A 20,888-nucleotide genomic window follows, 5' to 3' on the forward strand; every position below is an offset into this window, starting at 1 on the left:
GTGTATTACCAATTTACTCATCATAAAACATTTCTTAAAAATACACAGCGCATAGCAATGGAAAGACACAGATCTTGTGAATTCAGACAATATTTCAGATTTTCTAAGTGTTTTACAGCGAAAACACAATAAATCGTTATATTAGCATACCACATGTGCAAACGTTACCCGAGCATTGATTCAAGGCAAAGAGAGCGATAACGTTATCATCGCCAAAATATATTAATTTTTTCACTAACCTTCTCAGAATTCTTCCGATGACACTCCTGTAACATCATATTACAACATACATATAGAGTTTGTTCGAAAATGTGCATATTTAGCCACAAAAAAACGTGGTTATACAATGAGAATAGTAGCCAAACTGGCCCGAAAATGTCGGGCGCCATCTTGGACAGTGATCTAGTCTAATGAATAACTAATCATAAACTTGACTAAAAAATACAGGGTGGACAGCAATCGAAAGACAAATTAGTTCTTAATGCAATCGCTGAATTACATTTCTAAAATTATCCTTACTGTGCAATACAGGGTTCGCCAAAGCGAAGCTACACAAAAAAAAATGGCGATATATGCGTTTAACATTTTTCAACAGAACAACGATTTATTATCATAAATAGTTCTTACTATGAGCTGATCTTCCATCAGAATCTTGGGCAATGTATCCTTTCTCCGGTCTAATCGTCTTTTGGTCGAAAGATGTCCTCTTGTCCTGTCGAAATGGCCACTAACGTTCGGCATGTACTGGAAAAGTGTCCAACTCTTCAAAGTGCGTCACAAAGAAATGCCTCAAAATCGCACTAAACGGATATAAATTGCTATAAAACGGTTTAAATTAACTACCTTATGATGTTTTTAACACCTATAACGAATAAAAATATGACCGGGGATATAGAAGTGGCTAAACCAAAGCTTGGAAGGAGGCCAGTCCGACGTTCATCGTGCGTCAAGCGCAGGGAACAAAAGAAAGGTACTTCCGTTCTTTGCCCTTTTATAAAGTCCCAGATTGCGCAATCGACTCCATTCAAATTGTCACCACTTACTGACATCTAGAGGAAGGCGTAGGCCGTGTTTGTATCCCCATAGCATTCACAGGGACCTTAAAACTGACCTGGGAACAGGGGCCAAGATTTCTGAAATCTCACTCCCTGTCAGGAAAAGTGCTGTAGAATGAGTTCTGTTTCACTCAGAGACATAATTCCAACGGTTATAGAAACAAGAGAGTGTTTTCTATCCAATAATAATAATAATATGCATATTGTACGAGCAAGAATTGAGTACGAGGCCGTTTGAAATGGGCACCTTTTATCCAGGCTACTCAATACTGCCCCTGCAGCCATAATCATAAGTGTACCGGCACCGCCCTGCAGCCATAAAAGGTTAAAGATGTAGTTTAAGTATAACACTGACTGGTGTGTAGTTTGTACATGAATACCTTTCATTACAGGGACTGATTTGGAAGCCTTTTCTTTGGGAGTATCTGCATTGACAGGAGAGAACACAATCTAAAGAAATAGGACTACTCCTCGATCTTCAGACATTTCAGACTGTTCATAAACAGCATTCAGTAAAGGTAAGGATGTTAGACACTGGTAATGTGTGATAATTATAATAATTAACATTGTTGATGTGTTAATACTGGAATTACCTACCTTTTTTCACAGGTCTGGACTTCTCCTTTGGAGCATCAGGCTCTTATTGAAAAAAAGGAGAGGCATACAGTGCCTTCAGAAAATATTCATACCCCTTAACTTATTCCACATTTTGTTGTGTGTGCTACAGCCTGACTATAAAATGAATTAAATATTTTTTTCTCACCGATCTACACATAATACCCCATAATGACAAAGTGTAAACATGTTTTGAGAATGTTTTGCATATTTATAAAAAATGTCATACAGAAATATAGTATATAATTTACATAAATTTTCACAACCCTGAGTCAATACTTTAAAGAAGCACTTTTGGCAAAAATTACAGCTGTGAGTCTTTTTGGGTATGTCTACAAGATTTACCTGTCTAACAGAACACAGAGGGTGTTCTTTAATGGAAGTCTATCAAATATAATCCAGTTTGAATCAGGAATTCCACAGGGTAGCTGTTTCGGCCCCTTTTTTTTTAAAATTTTTTACGAAGAACATGCCACTGACTTTGAGTAAAGCCAGAGATTCTATGTATGCGGATAACTCAAAACTATACACGTCAGCTACTACAGTGACTGTAATGACTGCAACACTCAACAAAGAGCTGCAGTTAGTTTCAGAGTGGGTGGCAAGAAATAAGTTAGCCCTAAATATTTCTAAAACTAAAAGCATTGTATTTAGAACAAAACACTCACTAAACCCTAAACCTCAAATATATATTGTTATAAATAATGTGGAAATTGAGCAAGTTGAGATGATTAAACTGCTTGGAGTAACACTAGATTGTAAACTGACATGGTCAAAACATATTGATGCAGTATTAGCTAAGATGGGGAGAAGTCTGTCTATAATAAAGTGATGCTCTGCCTTCTTAACAACACTATCAACAAGGCAGGTCCTACAGGTCATAGTTTTGTCGCACCTTGACTACTGTTCAGTCGTGTGGTCAGGTGCCACAAAAAAGGACTTCGAAAATTGCAATTTCCTCAGAACAGGGCAGCATGGCTAGCCCTTGGATGGACACAGAGAGTAAATATTAATAATATTTTTATGTCAGTCTCTCCTGGCTGAAAGTGGAGAAGAGATTGACTTCGTCACTGCTTGTGTTTATGAGAGGTATTGACATGTTAAATGCACCACGCTGTCTGTTTGAACTACTGGCGCACAGCTCGGACACCCATGCATACCCCACAAGACATGCCACAAGAGGTCTTTTCACAGTCCCCAAGTCCAGAACAAACTATGGAAGGCGCACAGTACTAAATAGAGCTATGACTACATGGAACTCTACTCCACATCAAGTAACTCATGGAAGAAGTCAAATTTGATTTAAAAAACAGATTAATAAAACACCTTATGGAACATTATGGCAGCAGCTAATGGGGATCCATAATAAATACAAATACAAAATACCACGAAAGACTCACAGCTGTAATTGCTGCCAAAGGGGATTCTTCAAGATATGTTTTAGAGACCAAACTGAGCGATAATTTATAGCCAATGCTATCTGGCTAAGGGATACTCCTTTCTCAAGTAAAAGTCCCTTTGTGAAGAGTTCCTAAGATCTGTGGTTCGTCATGTAAGTTGAGAGGGGTGTATCTTGGCTATAAAAGATCTTTGTATTTTTCTGTAGTCACTCTCAATGGTTCATTATAGATAGTGAATTGTTGAAAGTCAAAGGCTAAAGCTTAAAGCTTATTAAAGATGTAGTTTAAGTATAACACTGACTGGTGTGTAGTTTGTAACTCTCCTCATTTGGTAAAGCAGAACAATGCCACCACAGTAATAACACTTAAGATTTTCTGGGCTAACAACGTAAGAAATAATACATAAAAAAGAAAATACTGCAAAGTTTCCAAAGGACTAGAAGCGAGGCAGCCCTCTCTGTCGGCGCCATTTTTTTGTGCTATTGAAAAGCAACAGGGTAGCTATCATTTGGTAGATTCAGACTGGGTTTCAGACAAACAGAAATAAACGGCAAACTGCACTTGACTTAACACTACAATCCTGATTAGGAGGTGTAACGGAGGAGAAAAATTTAATTCGATCAGGCCACACAAAACTATATCAATCTTCTGATCTTTAAATATCACTTTGATCCCAACTATATATGTTGTGTTAAGTTCAAAGATTCAAAATGCTGATTGAACTGTTGAAAAACCTGTATAAATCACTTCATTCAAATAGAAACGGAACACTTTACATTAAGTTACGGTACCCTTTAAGTGGGTTGTATAGGGTTTATTAGTAGTTTTAAACAGTTAAAACTCAAACCTAAAACTCATTCAAATTGTGGAATCGTAATTTTGGTGCTTGTCTGATAGCAAGTTTATATGTCTATGTATGACTCCCTTTTGAAATAAATGTGAAATAAAATGTACTATTATTAAAGAGAGAAAAGAGAGATCCATGCGATGTCTCGTAAAAGCGTAACATATTCCGAAAACTAAAGTGTGGTGAGCTTTCAGCGCCAGTCGGCTGCAGTAGCATCACCCAAGTGGGTGCTGCACAAAGTTATTGGAGTTTGCTATACGGAAAGGTGGGCGGAACGTCTGAGATGGTGAAATAAACAGTACTTCCAGAGGCTCCCGACTTGTCCATGTCTGACTGACACACTCCCCTAGCGGCTACCGCAGTGCTCTCTCCACTCAGTGACCAACGATGCATCATTCAATTCACCTTTTATTTCCCTAAATCTAGACATATACTTATTTTAATTTAATTTTAGTCTGTATACTGCAATTAAGCTTTTAGCTTGAGAATGTGAACAAGATCAAATAAACCTTACTATGTATTAATAAAAGCCATAATTGATTACAGTATAAACCCGTTATTTTACAGTGAAAGAAATGTGAATGACAATGCAGTAGCTACTATACCTTTCCTGGCAGGGGTAGCCTTAGTTTCCTTAGATTCAGGTTCTGCTTAAGATAAGACAGGGAAATGATTGGCAATACAAAAGCATGTTTGTCAGTCATTGCAAAGAGACAACTGAGGTTAGAAAAAGAGCACATAATAAAATGAATTGGTTTACTTCAGAAACTGCAAAATAAACCAAACAGTGATTCATGGCTTTATAGCGAGCAAAATGTATTAAAGCACAAACTTCAACTCAAATTGCACTACCCTGAAAATATTTCAAAAAGGCAGTCTAGAATTGATCAAACAAGTTGGCTATGCAACGACATTCTGGCATTTCTACAGCTGCCAAACAATACATGAATACCTTTCATTACAGGGACTGATTTGGAAGCCTTCTGAACAAGTATTAAGAAATTGGTTACAAACAAACAGAAACCTATCAGAATGATTGGTCAGTGTACAGGAAATGATGGATGTCCCCTCACACTGTACAATTAGCAAACCAATTTGTCCATTATTATCACAGTCAAATCAGAGGTGAAATCAGGGGTGCCCCCCATTTTGCACTGAGGCCGTCTTCACTGACGTTCGGGGAGCCACACTTCATTATCATGCCTTGCCATCAAATACTCCTGAATTCCTAATTTTGGGATGTTTGACACACTTGGATTAGATGCTTCAAGTATTAGTTGATAAATATAAACCTTTTATGAGTTATATGAGTTATAATTAGAATAATAGAGTATTGAAAATAATCTAGAGAGATTAAACCGTGTCAGTGCCTTTCTTTAGAAGGGCTGGTTTGGTATTTTCTTTAAGAGCAGGTTCTGAATCAAATTACACAAATATACATATTTCACCACAACTGAATCAAAATAAATGAAAAGACACGTAATTCTGTCTTCTGCTAAATGAACGTTTCCCTGAAAAACAAAACCTTGAATTGAATCAGTACCTTTCTTATGAGATACTGGTTTGGCCTTCTGGTTGGGAGCCTCACGTTCTAATCAAAGACACAAGTTTAAGTACAATGATAATAGTTATAATGGAGGTTAGGGCATACATAAAGTACAACTAACAATTTCTATTAAAAAAGTTTCCCAAAGTCAGACATCCGGGAATTGGTCATCTAATGTACTGTATATACTGTAGACATGAATTACATGCTACCATTACATAATAAACAATGAAATACCAAGGATGCTAGGATTGTTATCAAATAAACTCATTAAGTAAGAAAAATGGGAGTAACTTCTATTACCTTTCTTTGCAGGGGCTGGCATGGCCTTCTCTTTCAGAGCAAGTTCTGAATCAAATGAAAAAACAACATTTTTACCGCATCCCATTTAGTTATATTATGTGTGAGGAACTGAATGGGACAGATATTGCAATAAGAGCGATCCATATTTTGCTATAGCTGCTACTTTGGCTTTCCCTTTATAAGCTTCAGACTCTAGATCAAACAAGAATAAAAAACAATGAGAAGCCATGATATGTGGAGCAGTACTATACTAACAAACACAGCTAACAAACAAAAGATGAGCATAAGTATCTAGGTATTCTACAAAAAGCCCAAAACTTTTGTAGATATGGAACATCAATACCTTTCTGTATACGGACTGGTTTGATCTTATATTTGGAAGTATATGATTTAGCAGGAGAGGTCTGAATAATATCTGTTTGTGTAATTCAATTTTAACATTTTCATTGTGCATTACATTTCTTAAGCACCTCTCACCCTATAAATTATATTTAAGATAATTATCTCAATTTGTGCATGCCTTAGCCAGATATACACTACCAGTCAAAAGTTTTAGAACACCAACATATTCAAGGGTTTTTCTTAATTTTTACTATTTTATACATTGTAGAATAATAGTGAAAACATCAAAAATGATTAAATAACACATATGGAATCATGAAGTAAGCAAAAACGTGTTAAACAAATCACAATATATTTTATTTTTGAGATTCTTCAGAGTAGCCACCCTTTGCCTTGATGACAGCTTTGCACAATCTTTACACGCGAATGATAAAAAAATGTGATAGAAATATGATTATACTAATATACTGAGTTAATGATAAAACGAGCGACTTCGAGGCTAGTATGGCTACAATCAGGCTGACAGGACGCAATCCGGACAGGAAGCTATGTATCGGGTAGGAAGTTGAGCGGAAGTGGGCCTTGCTACGTTGTGCAAAAGGTCTATTGGCATGCTTACTGCAGGAATGTCAACCAGAACTGTTGCCAGAGAATTTAATGTTAATTTCTCTACCATGAGCTGCCTACAACGTCATTTTTGAGAATTTGGCAGAACATCCAACCCATCTCACAACCGCTGACCACGTGTAACCCTGCCAGCCCAGGACCTCTACATCCGGCTTCACCTGCGGGATTGTCTGAGGGGAGGGGGTGGGTGGGGGGGGGGGGGGGGTGCTGAGGAATATTTCTGTCTGCAATGAAACCATTTTGTGGGGAAACTAATTCTGATTGGCTGGGCCTGGCTGCCAAGTGGGTGGGGCTATGCCCTCCAAGGCCCACCCATGTCTGCACCCTTGCCGAGTTATGTGAAATCCATAGATTAGGGCCCAATTAATTGATTTGCTTTTAACTCAGTAAAATCTTTGAAATGGTTGCATTTATATTTTTGTTTAGTATATTTGCCATATATTTTCAACTGTGCTGTTGTGTTTCACAAATGTTCTGAACCTATATACAGTACCAGCCAAAAGTTTGGACGCACCTACTCATTCAAGTTTTTTTTTTACATTGTAGAATAATATAGAAGACATCAAAACTATGATATAACACATATGGAATCATGTAGTAACCAAAAAAGTGTTAAACATATCAAAATATATTTGAGATTTGAGATTCTTCAAAGTTGCCACCCTTTGCCTTGATGGCAGCTTTGCACACTCTTGGCATTCTCTCAACCAGCTTCATACGGTAGTCACCTGGAATGCATTTCAATTAACAGGTGTGACTTGTTAAAAGTTAATTTGTGGAATTTATTTCCTTCTTAATGCGTTTGAGCCAATCAGTTGTGTTGTAACAAGGTAGGGGTGATGTACAGAAGATAGCCCTATTTGGTAAAAGACCAAGTCCATATTATGGCAAGAACAGCTCAAACAAGCAAAGATAAATGACAGTCCATAATTTCTTTAAGACATGAAGGTCAGTCAATTAGGAAAATGTTAAGAACTTTCTTTTTTAAGAATGTTAAGAACTTTTTTTTAAAGAAGTTTCTTCATGTGCAGTCACATAAACCATCAATCGCTATGATGAAACTGGCTCTCATGAGAACCGCGGAAGGAAAGGAATACCCAGAGTTACCTCTGCTGCAGATGACAAGTTCATTAGAATTACCAGTCTCAGAAATGCAGCCAAATAAATGCTACACAGAGCTCAAGTAACAGACACATCTCAACATCAACTGTCTAGAGGAGACTGCGTGAACCAGGCCTTCATAGTCAAATTGCTGATAATATATCAAATAATCCACTACTAAAGAACACCAATAATAAGAAGAGACTTGCTTGGGCCAAGACACGAGCAATGGACATTAGACCGGTGAAAATCTGTCCTTTGGTCTGATGAGTCCAAATGTGCGATTTTTTTTGTTCCAACCGGTGTGTCTTTGTGAGACGCAGAGTAGGTGAATGGATTATCTCCGCATCTGGAGGAGGAAGTGTGATGGTGTGGGGGTGCTTTGCTGTTGACCCTGTCTGTGATTTATTTAGAATTCAAGGCACACTTAACCAGCATTGCTAACACAGCATTCTGCAGCGATATGCCATCTCATCTGGTTTGCGTGTAGTGGGACTATCATTTGTTTTTCAATAGAACAATGAACCAACACACCTCCAGGCTATGTAAGGTTTATTTGACCAAGAAGGAGAGTGATGGAGTGCTGCATCAGATGACCTGGCCTCCACAATCACCCGAACTTAACCCAATTGAGATGGTTTGGGATGAGTTGGACCCCAGAGTGAATAATTGTTTCCTCATTAATCTACACACAATACCCCATAATTAGAAAGTGAAAACAGGTTTCCAGAATTTTTTCAAATGTATTTAAAATAAAACATAGATACCTTATTTATATAAGTATTCAGACTCTTTGCTATGAGACTTCAAATTGAGCTCAGGTGCATCCTGTTTCCATTGATCCTCCTTGAGATGTTTCTACAACTTGATCGGAACCCACCTGTGGTTTAATTCACTTGATTGGAGATGATTTGGAAAGGCACACACCTGTCTACATAGGGTCTCAAAGTTGATAGTGTATGTCAGAGTAAGAACCAAGCCATCAAAGGTCGAAGGAATTGTCCGTAGAGCTCTGAGAAAGGATTATGCCGAGGCACAGATTTGGGGAAAGGTACGAAAAAAATGTCTGCATTATTGAAAGTCCCCAAGAACACAGTGGCCTCCATCATTCTTAAATGGAAAAAGTTTGTAACCACCAAGAGTCTTCCTAGATCTGGCCGCCCGGCCAAACTGAGCAATCGAGGGAGAAGGGCCGTGGTCTGGGAGGTGACCAAGAACACGATGGTCACTCTGACAGAGCTCCTGAGATCCTCTGTGGAGATGGGAGAACCTTCCAGAAGGACAACCATCTCTGCAGCACTCCACCAATCAGTCCTTTATGGTAGAGTGGTCAGACAGTGGCCATTCCTCATTAAAAGGCACATAACAGCCCACTTGGAGTTTGCCAAAAGGCACCTAAAGGACTCTGACCATGTGGAACAAGATTCTCTGGTCTGATGAAACCAAGATTGAACTCTTTGGTCTGAATGCAAAGAGCCACTTCAGTAAGAAAACAGGCACCACTCATCATCTGATCAATACCATCCCTACAGTGAAAATTGGTGGTGGCAGCATCATGCTGTGGGAACTTTTGTTCAGTGGCAGGGACTGGGAGACTAGTCAGGATCAAGGGAAAGATGAACAGAGAAAAGTACAGAGAGATCCTTGATAAAAACCTGCTCCAGAGCGTTCAGGACCTCTAACTGGGGTGAATGTTCACCTTCCAACAGGACAACAACACTAAGCACACAGCCAAGACAAGGCAGGAGTGGCTTCAGGACAAGTCTCTGAATGTCCTTGAGTGGCCCAGCCAGAGCCGGACCCGATCGAACATCTCTGGAGAGACCTGAAAATAGCTGTGCAGCGATGCTCCCCATCCAACATGAAAGAGCTTGAGAGGATCTGCAGAGAAGAATGGAGTTTGTGTGTAGATTGCTGAGGGGGGAAAAAACTATTTTATAATAAGGCTGCAACATAACAAAATGTGGAAAAGGTGAAGGGGTCTGAATACTTTCAGAATACACTGTATAGACAATACCAAAGCAAATGATCTAATGATTCTGTCTCTTCACAGAATCTCTTGTATCCCCCATATATAAAGCATTCTAGTGGAAGCAAACATATTGTATAATAATTTAAATTGGAAAACTCAAAGTTTTGAATCCGCCGTTGTTTTGTGTATCAGTTCATAAACCGTGTGCTATTGAATCGGTACATCGAAAATCTCTTCTCAACTATTTTGGAATCTGTATGGCACAGCTGTACATTTTTTGGTCCTTAAATGTGGTCTTGGTAAGCCACTCCAGTGTATATTTGTCCTTGTGTTTTAGGTTATTGTCCTGCTAAAAGGTGAATTTGTCTCCAGTGTCTGTTGGAAAACAGACAGATCCAGGTTTTCCTCTACGATTTTGCCTGTGGTTAGCTCTATTCCGTTTCTTTTTATCCTCAAAAAACTTCATAGTCCTTGCCAATGACAAGCATACCCATAACATGATGCAGCCACCACCATGCTTGAACATATGAAGAGTGGTACTCATAGATGTGTTGTGTTGAATTTGCCACAAACATAACGCTTTGAATTCAGGACATAAAGTTAATTTCTTTGCCACATTTTTTGCAGTTTTACTTTACTACCTTCAATGTTGTTGATCCTTTCTCAGATTTTTCCTATCACCGCCAGTTACAGATATTAATCTCTGTAACGTTTGAAAATCACCATTGCCCTCATGGTGAAATCCCTGAGTGGTTTCCTTCCTCTCCGGCTACTGAGTTAGGAAGGACGCCTACATCTTTGTAGTTACTGGCTGTATTGACACAACATCCAAAGTGTAATTAATAACTTCACCATGCTCAAACGGATATTCAATGTCTGCTTTTTATTTTATTTTTATCCATCTACCAATAGGTGCCCTCCTTTGTGAGGCATTGGCAAACATCCCTAGTCTTTGTGGTTGAATCTGTGTTTGAAATTCATTGCTCGAATGAGGGACTTTACAGATAATTATATGTGTGGGGTACAGAGATGAGGTAGTCATTAAAAAATCATGTTAAACACGTATTGCACACAGTGATTCCATGCAACTTATTATTTGACTTGTTAAGCCAATTTATACTCCTGAACTTATTTTTGATTGCCTTAACAAAGTGGTTTAATACTTATTGACTCAAGACATTTCAGCTATTCATTTTTAATTAATTTGTAAAAATGTCTAAAAATATAATTCCACTTTGACATTATGGGGTATTGTTTGTAGGCCAGTGACACAAAATCTCAATTTAACCAATTTTTAAAATTCAGTGTAACACAACAAAATCTGTAAGAGGTCAAGAGGTGTGAATACTTTATGAAGACACTGTAATCTACTTACTAATGTAAGAATTTTGTATGGTTAGTAAAGAATTTTGGATATGAAAATTGTAAGAATCTCTCTGGCTCTGATTTTTAAAAGAAAATCAGAAAATCAAATAATCTTTATATTCGGTGTATACATATTGTTGGTTTTGCCTTATCATTGTTCATTGCAAGGTCTAAACAAAACAGAAACATTAAGATGTGTTTTAGGTCATTTCAGTCGGAAGGATAAAAGTTTAAAATAATGAATACAGTGGGCATAAACATGGATACTATGTTTAAGGTTATTATTTAAGGATACTATGTTTAAGGTTCCAGTACAGAGACAAAATAGAGTCGCAATTCAACAGCTCAGACACAAGAGGTATGTGGCAGGGTCTACAGTCAATCACGGATTACAAAAAGAAAACCAGCCCCGTCGCGGACCAGGATGTCTTGCTCCCAGACAGGCTAAATAACTTTTTTGCTCGCTTTGAGGACAATACAGTGCCACTGACACGGCCCGCTACCAAAACCTGCGGGCTCTCCTTCACTGCAGCCGAGGTGAGTAAAACATTTAAACGTGTTAACCCTCGCAAGGCTGCAGGCCCAGACGGCATTCCCAGCCGCGTCCTCAGAGCATGCGCAGACCAGCTGGCTGGTGTGTTTACGGACATATTCAATCAATCCTTATCCCAGTCTGCTGTTCCCACATGCTTCAAGAGGGCCACCATTGTTCCTGTTCCCAAGAAAGCTAAGGTAACTGAGCTAAACGACTACCGCCCCGTAGCACTCACTTCCGTCATCATGAAGTGCTTTGAGAGACTAGTCAAGGACCATATCACCTCCACCCTACCGGACACCCTAGACCCACTCCAATTTGCTTACCGACCCAATAGGTCCACAGACGACGCAATCGCAACCACACTGCACACTGCCCTAACCCATCTGGACAAGAGGAATACCTATGTGAGAATGCTGTTCATCGACTACAGCTCAGCATTTAACACCATAGTACCCTCCAAACTCGTCATCAAGCTCGAGACCCTGGGTCTCGACCCCGCCCTGTGCAACTGGGTCCTGGACTTCCTGACGGGCCGCCCCCAGGTGGTGAGGGTAGGTAACAACATCTCCACCCCGCTGATCCTCAACACTGGGGCCCCACAAGGGTGCGTTCTGAGCCCTCTCCTGTACTCCCTGTTCACCCACGACTGTGTGGCCATGCACGCCTCCAACTCAATCATCAAGTTTGCGGATGAGACTACAGTGGTAGGCTTGATTACCAACAACGACGAGACGGCCTACAGGGAGGAGGTGAGGGCCCTCGGAGTGTGGTGTCAGGAAAATAACTTCACACTCAACGTCAACAAAACAAAGGAGATGATTGTGGACTTCAGGAAACAGCAGAGGGAGCACCCCCCTATCCACATCGACGGGACAGTAGTGGAGAAGGTGGAAAGTTTTAAGTTCCTCGGTGTACACATCACGGACAAACTGAATTGGTCCACCCACACAGACAGCGTTGTGAAGAAGGCGCAGCAGCGCCTCTTCAACCTCAGGAGGCTGAAGAAATTCGGCTTGTCACCAAAAGCACTCACAAACTTCTACAGATGCACAATCGAGAGCATCCTGTCGGGCTGTATCACCGCCTGGTACGGCAACTGCTCCACCCACAACCGTAAGGCTCTCCAGAGGGTAGTGAGGTCTGCACAACGCATCACCGGGGGCAAACTACCTGCCCTCCAGGACACCTACACCACCCGATGTCACAGGAAGGCCATAAAGATCATCAAGGACAACAACCACCCAAGCCACTGCCTGTTCACCCCGCTATCATCCAGAAGGCGAGGTCAGTACAGGTGCATCAAAGCAGGGACCGAGAGACTGAAAAACAGCTTCTATCTCAAGGCCATCAGACTGTTAAACAGCCACCACTAACATTTAGCGGCCGCTGCCAACATACTGACTCAACTCCAGCCACTTTAATAATGGGAATTGATGGAAATTAATAAAAAATGTACCACTAGCCACTTTAAACAATGCCACTTAATATAATGTTTACATACCCTACATTACTTATCTCATATGTATATACTGTACTCTATATCATCTACTGCATCTTGCCATCTTTATGTAATACATGTATCACTAGCCACTTTAAACTATGCCACTTTATGTTTACATACCCTACATTACTCATCTCATATGTATATACTGTACTCTATACCATCTACTGCATCTTGCCTATGCCGTTCTGTACCATCACTCATTCATATATCTTTATGTACATATTCTTTATCCCTTTACACTTGTGTGTATAAGGTAGTAGTTGTGGAATTGTTAGGTTAGATTACTTGTTGGTTATTACTGCATTGTCGGAACTAGAAGCACAAGCATTTCGCTACACTCGCATTAACATCTGCTAACCATGTGTATGTGACAAATAAAATTTGATTTGATTTGATTTAAGTGTTGCCACTTACCTTTCTTCACAAGTACAACTTTAACTCTCTCCTTTGTAAGAGAAGCATTTATGTGACTGTGATTTCTGCGACTGACTTCAGGTTCTGTCAAAAAAAGACCATTTAAAATCCACATCAGAATCTTTCAAGTGTTAGGATGAAAATCAAGGTAGTGAAAAGGTGTCAATTTGTATTAACCCTGTTATCTCAAAGTTGATTTATGTATTAGTTCAAATACAATCTAACAATGTCTTCACTTCCCAAAGTATGAAAACATTCAATGTAAAAAGAACAATGAAAAAAACGGGGGACGTTACTACCTTTGATTCCAATGTTTGGTCGTGCTTTCCCCAGTGGTGTAACAAGTTCTAAACAAATAAAACAATTTAGTATACCTTATTTATCACAGTAAATGAACAACTCCAATATCTTTGCATTGCTTTACCTTTCTTTACTGGTGTTGACTTGAAATTCTCTTCTTTAGGAACTTCAGGTATTAAAAAAACAAAAAAGAATCAAAGAAGGAATCACATTTTTATGACAAAAAAATATAAATATAAGGCAGAATTGGGTTCAAATCCAATCATTTAAGTTAAATTAAATTTGAATTTCAAAAATCTTCAAGTTATGGAACCAAATAAAAATTGGAATGGTAATTGAAAAAATACAGTTTGGACTGTTTGAATTGGAATGTATTATATTTAGAATTTTATTAGGATCCCAGTTATATATATCATGTACCAGTCAAAAGTTTGGACACACCTACTCATTCAAGGGTTTTTCTTAATTTTACTATTTTCTACATTGCAGAATAGTAGTGAAGACATCAAATCTATGAAATAACACACATGGAATCATGCAGTAACCAAAAAAGTTTTGCCACAAACATAACGCTTTGAACTCAGGACATAAAGTTAATTTCTTTGCCACATTTTTTGCAGTTTTACTTTAGTGCCTTCAATGTTGTTGATCCTTTCTCTTCGATTTTTCCTATCACAGCCAGTTACAGATATTAATCTCTGTAACGTTTGAAAATCCCCATTGCCCTCATGGTGAAATCCCTGAGTTGTTTCCTTCCTCTCCGGCTACTGAGTTAGGAAGGACGCCTATATATTTGTAGTTACTGGCTGTATTGACACAACATCCAAAGTGTAATTAATAACTTCACCATGCTCAAATGGATATTCAATGTCTGCTTTTTATTTTATTTTTACCCATCTACCAATAGGTGCCCTTTTTTGTGAGGCATTGGCAAACATCCCTAGTCTTTGTGGTTGAATCTGTGTTTGAAATTCATTGCTCGAATGAGGGACTTTACAGATAATTATATGTGTGGGGTACAGAGATGAGGTAGTCATTAAAAAATCATGTTAAACACGTATTGCAACAAAAAAAAATATGATATGAAAATTGCAAGAATCTCTCTGGCTCTGATTTTTTTAAAGAAAATCCGAAAATCAAATAATCTTTATATTCGGTGTATAAATATTGTTGGTTTTGCCTTATCATTGTTCATTGCAAGGTCTAAAAAACCAGAAACATTAAGATGTGTTTTAGGTCATTTCAGTCGGAAGGATAAACGTTTAAAATAATGAATACAGTGGGCATAAACATGGATACTATGTTTAAGTGATGCCACTTACCTTTCTTCACAAGTACAACTTTAACTCTCTCCTTTGTAAGAGAAGCATTTGTGTGACTGTGATTTCTGCGACTGACTTCAGGTTCTGTCAAAAAAAGACCATTTAAAATCCACATCAGAATCTTTCAAGTTTTAGGATGAAAATGAAGGTAGTGAAAACGTGTCAATTTGTATTAACCCTGTTATCTCAAAGTTGATTTATGTATTAATTCAAATACAATCTAACAATGGCTTCACTTCCCAAAGTATGAAAACATTCAGTGTAAAAAGAACAATAAAAAAATGGGGGACGTTACTACCTTTGATTCCAATGTTTGGTCGTGTTTTCCCCAGTGGTGTAACAAGTTCTAAACAAATAAAACAATTTAGTATACCTTATTTATTACAGTAAATGAACAACTCCAATATCTTTGCATTGCTTTACCTTTCTTTACTGGTGTTGACTTGAAATTCTCTTCTTTAGGAACTTCAGGTATTAAAAAACAAAAAAGAATCAAGAAGGAATCACATTTTTATGACAAAAAAAGAATTGGGTTAAAATCCAATCATTTAAGTTAAATTAAATTCGAATTTCAAAAATCTTCAAGTTATGGAACTAAATAAAAATTGGAATGGTAATTGAAAAAATACAATTTGGACTGTTTGAATTGGAATGTATTATATTTAGAATTGTATTAGGATCCCAGTTATATATATCATGTACCAGTCAAAAGTTTGGACACACCTACTCAATCAAGGGTTTTTCTTAATTTGTACTATTTTCTACATTGCAGAATAGTAGTGAAGAGATCAAATCTATGAAATAACACGGATGGAATCATGCAGTAACCAAAAAAGTGTTAAACAAATCAAAATGTATTTTAGATTTGAGATTCTTCAAAGTAGCCACCTTTTGCCTTGATGACAGCTTTGCACACTCTTGGCATTCTCTCAACCAGCTTCATGAGGTAGACACCTGGAATGCATTTCAATTAACAGGTGTGCCTTGTTAAAAGTTCATTTGTGGAATTTATTTCCTTCTTAATGCGTTTGAGCCAATCAGTTGTGCTGTGACAAGGCAGGGCTATCTTCTGTATACCACCCTTATCTGGTAAAATACCAAGTCCATATTAAGAACAAAACCCCCAAAATATTTAACCTTTATTTAACTACGCAAGTGAGTGAAGAACTAATTCTTATTTAACAATAACAGCCTACCGCGGTCAAACCCTAACCCGGACGAAGCTGGGCCAATTGTGCGCCACCCTATGGGACGGTTGTGATACAGCTTGGAATCAAACCATGTTCTGTAGTGACACCTCTAGCACTGAGATGCAGTGCCTTAGATCACTGCGCCACTCGGGAGCCCAAATAAACAAAGAGAAACGACAGTCCATCATTACTTTAAGACATGAAGGTCAGTCAATCTGGAAAATTTCAATTCTGGCCTTTCTAGGGAGTTTTTCCTAGCCACCGTGCTTCTACACCTGCATTGCTTGCTGTTTGGGGTTTTAGGCTGGGTTTCTGTGCAGCACTTTGTGACATCAGCTGATGTAAGAAGGGCTTTATAAATACATTTGATTGATTGTTGTTTTTGTCACACTGCTTTGCTTTATCTTGGCCAGGTTGCAGTTGTAAATGAGAACTTGTTCTCAACTAGCATACCTAGTTAAATAAAGGTGAAATAAAATTAAAGGAGGTGTGATGGAGTGGGGGTGCTTTGCTGGTGACACTGTCAGGGATTTATTTAGAATTCAAGGCACACTTAACCAGCATGGCTACCACAGGATTCTGCAGCGTTACTCCATCCCGTCTGGTGGGACCACATAGTGGGACTATGATTTTTTTTCAACAGGACAATGACCCAACACACCTCCAGGCTGTGTAAGGGTTATTTGACCAAGAAGGGGAGTGATGGAGTGCTGCATCAGATGACCTGGCCTCCACAATCACCCGACCTCAACCTAATTGAGATGTTTTGGGATGAGTTGGACCGCAGAGTGAAGGAAAAGCAGCCAACAAGTGCTCATTATATTTGGGAAGTCCTTCAAGACTGTTGGAAAAGCATTCCCCATGAAGCTGGTTGAGAGACTAGTCAAGGATCATATCACCTCCACCCTACCTGTTACCCTAGACCCACTCCATTTTTTTTTTCATTTTTTAAATTTATTTTAAATTTATTTTTTATCCCCAATTGTCGTGGTATCCAATCGCTAGTAATTACTATCTTGTCTCATCGCTACAACTCCCGTACGGGCTCGGGAGAGACGAAGGTCGAAAGCCATGCGTCCTCCGAAGCACAACCCAACCAAGCCGCACTGCTTCTTTAACACAGCGCGCCTCCAACCCGGAAGCCAGCCGCACCAATGTGTCGGAGGAAACACCGTGTACCTGGCCCCCTTGGTTAGCGCGCACTGCGCCCGGCCCGCCACAGGAGTCGCTGGAGCGCGATGAGACAAGGATATCCCTACCGGCCAAACCCTCCCTAACCCGGACGACGCTATGCCAATTGTGCGTCGCCCCACGGACCTCCCAGTCGCGGCCGGCTGCGACAGAGCCTGGGCGCGAACCCAGAGACTCTGGTGGCGCAGCTAGCACTGCGATGCAGTGCCCTAGACCACTGCGCCACCCGGGAGGCCAGACCCACTCCAATTTGCTTACAGCCCCAATAGGTCCACAGACGATGCAATTGCCATCACACTGCACACTGCCCTATCTCATCTGGACAAGAGGAATACCTATGTAAGAATGCTGTTCATTGACTACAGCTCAGCATTCAACACCATAGTACCCTCCAAACTCCTCATTAAGCTTGAGACCCTGGGACTCGACCACACCCTGTGCAACTGGGTCCTGGACTTCCTGACGGGCAACCCCAGGTGGTGAACATAGGAAACACCATCTCCACTCCGCTGATCCTCAACACTGGGGCCCCACAAGGGTGCGTTCTCAGCCCTCCTGTACTCCCTGTTCACCCACGACTGTGTGGCCATGCACGCCTCCAACTCAATCATCAAGTTCGCAGACGACACTACAGTGCTAGGCTTGATTATCAACAACGACGAGACAGCCTACAGGGAGGAGGTGAGGATAGGATAGGAGTGTAGGAGTGTGGTGGGAGTGTGGTGTCAGGAAACTAACCTCTCACTCAATGACAGCAAAACAAAAGAGATGATTGTGGACTTCAGGAAACAGCAAAGGGAGCACACCCCTATCCACATTGACTGGACAGCAGTGGAGAAAGTGTAAAGTTTTAAGTTCCTCTGTGTACATATCACCGACAAACTGAAACACACACAGACAGCGTTGTGAAGAAGGCTCAACAGCTCCTCTTCAACCTCAGGAGGCTGAAAAAATGTGGCTTGTCACCAAAAACCCTCACTAACTTTTACAGGTACACAATTGAGAGCATCCTCTCAGGCTGTATCACCGCCTGGTACAGCAACTGCACCACCCACAACCACAGAGCTCTCTAGTCTGCACAACGCATCACCGGGGGCAAACTACCTGCCCTCCAGGACACCTACAACACACGATGTCACAGGAAGGCAGAAAAGATAATCAAGGACAATAATCACCCGAGCCACTATCTGTTCACCCTGCTTCCATCCAGAAGGCGAGGCCAGTACAGGTGCATCAGAGCTGGGACAGAGAGATTGAAAAACAGCTTCTATCGCAATGCCATCAGATTGTTAAACAGCCGCCACTAGCACAGAAAGGTGGCTGCCTGCCTACAGACTTGATATCATTGGCCACTTTAATAAATGGAACACTAGTCACTTAGTAATGCCACTTTAAGAATGTTTACATATCTCTCATTACTCATCTCACGTATATACTGTATCCTTCACTATCTATTCTTTACTATCTATTGCATCTTAGCCGCTCAGTCACTGCTCATCCATATATGTTATACTTATATAATCTCATCCCAATCCTTTAGTAGATATTGTGTTATAGGTTTTGTTGTGGATTTTTTTTAGATATTAGGTTTTGTTGTGGAATTGTTAGATATTACCTGTTAGATACTGCTGCACTGTCGGATCGAGAAGCATTTCGCTACACTCGCAATAACATCTGCTAACCATGTTTATGTGACCAATAACATTTGATTTGATTTGAGAATGCCAAGAGTGTGCAAAGCTGTCATCAAGGCAAAGGGTGCCTACTTTAAAGAATCCTAAATATTTTTTTGATTTGTTTAACACTTTTCTAGTTACTCCATGATTCCATATGTGTTATTTCATAGTTTTGATGTCTTCCTTATTATTCTACAATGTAGAAAATAAAGAAAAACCCTGGAATGTGTAGGTGTGTCCAAAAGTTTGACCGTAACTGTATTTATGGATGTTTATTAAGCAATAACACTTCATAATATTTCATAATACTAAGTCCCATGTGGCTTAGTTGATACAGCGTGGTAGTGGTCGTGCGTTTGACTCCCACGGTACAATTGGAATTCCCAGTTAACGGAATTAATGCACTTAGTATATAATTGACTAAACCAAAGTAAGGCTATAAATGGTTTTAGGACATATTCTTGTAAAAACATCACTTAGTCTGTTCAAAGCAATAAAAAATGGTCAAAGTATTTTTCATAGCAAATATTAAACCACCTCCGACTAAGTCCACAAATATATTACACTTGTTGGAAATTAGATGGATTTTACAGCCATACCTCCCTGTCACGCCCTGACCATAGTAAGCTGTTTTTTCTCTGTGTTGGTTGGGGCGTGATAGTGACTTGGCTGGGTCATCTAGGTGTTTTTGTATGTCTATGGTGGCCTGATATGGTTCCCAATCAGAGGCAGCTGTTTATCGTTGTCTCTGATTGGGGATCATATTTAGGTAGCCATTTCCTCATTTGTGTTGGTGGGATCTTGACTATGTGTAGTTGCCTGTCAGCACTATTTTGTATAGCTTCACGTTTCGTTTGTTATTTTTGTTGGTTTGTTCGGTGTTCATTCATTAAAAGAGAATGTACGCATACAACGCTGCGCCTTGTTCTCATTCTAACGACGGACGTGACACTTCCTTTATGATGACGGATCTGGTCTATTTTTTTTCAGATTCTATAAAACATATACTCAGTTACCAAAGAGGTTAGATTAAGGTTTACTGTCTGAAACCCCCAGATGGAGTAAAAGGACAACATAATACAATGTACAGTGACTTTCGAAAGTATTCACCAACTTGGCATTTTTCCTATTTTGTTGCCTTTCAACCTGGAATTAAAATGTATTTTGGGGGTTTTGGTGGTTTGTATGGTTTGATTTACACAACATGCCAACCACTTTGAAGATGCAAAATATTTTTATTGTGAAACAAACAATAAAACATAACTGAACTTGAGCGTGCATAACTATTCAACCCCCAAAGTCAATACTTTGTAGAGCCACCTTTTGCAGCAATTACAGCTGCAAGACTCTTTGGTTATGTCTCCATAAGCTTGGCACATCTAGCCACTGGGATTTTTGCCCATTCTTCAAGGCAAAACAACTCTAGCTCCTTCAAGTTGGATGGGTTCCGCTGGTGTACAGCAATCGTTAAGTCATACCACAGATTCTCAATTGGATTGAGGTCTGGGCTTTGACTAGGCCATTCTAAGACATTTAAATGGTTCCCCTTAAACCACTCGAGTGTTGCTTTAGTAGTTTGC

Source organism: Salvelinus namaycush, chromosome 30, assembly GCF_016432855.1.
Source record: "Salvelinus namaycush isolate Seneca chromosome 30, SaNama_1.0, whole genome shotgun sequence".
Taxonomy (NCBI): domain Eukaryota; kingdom Metazoa; phylum Chordata; class Actinopteri; order Salmoniformes; family Salmonidae; genus Salvelinus; species Salvelinus namaycush.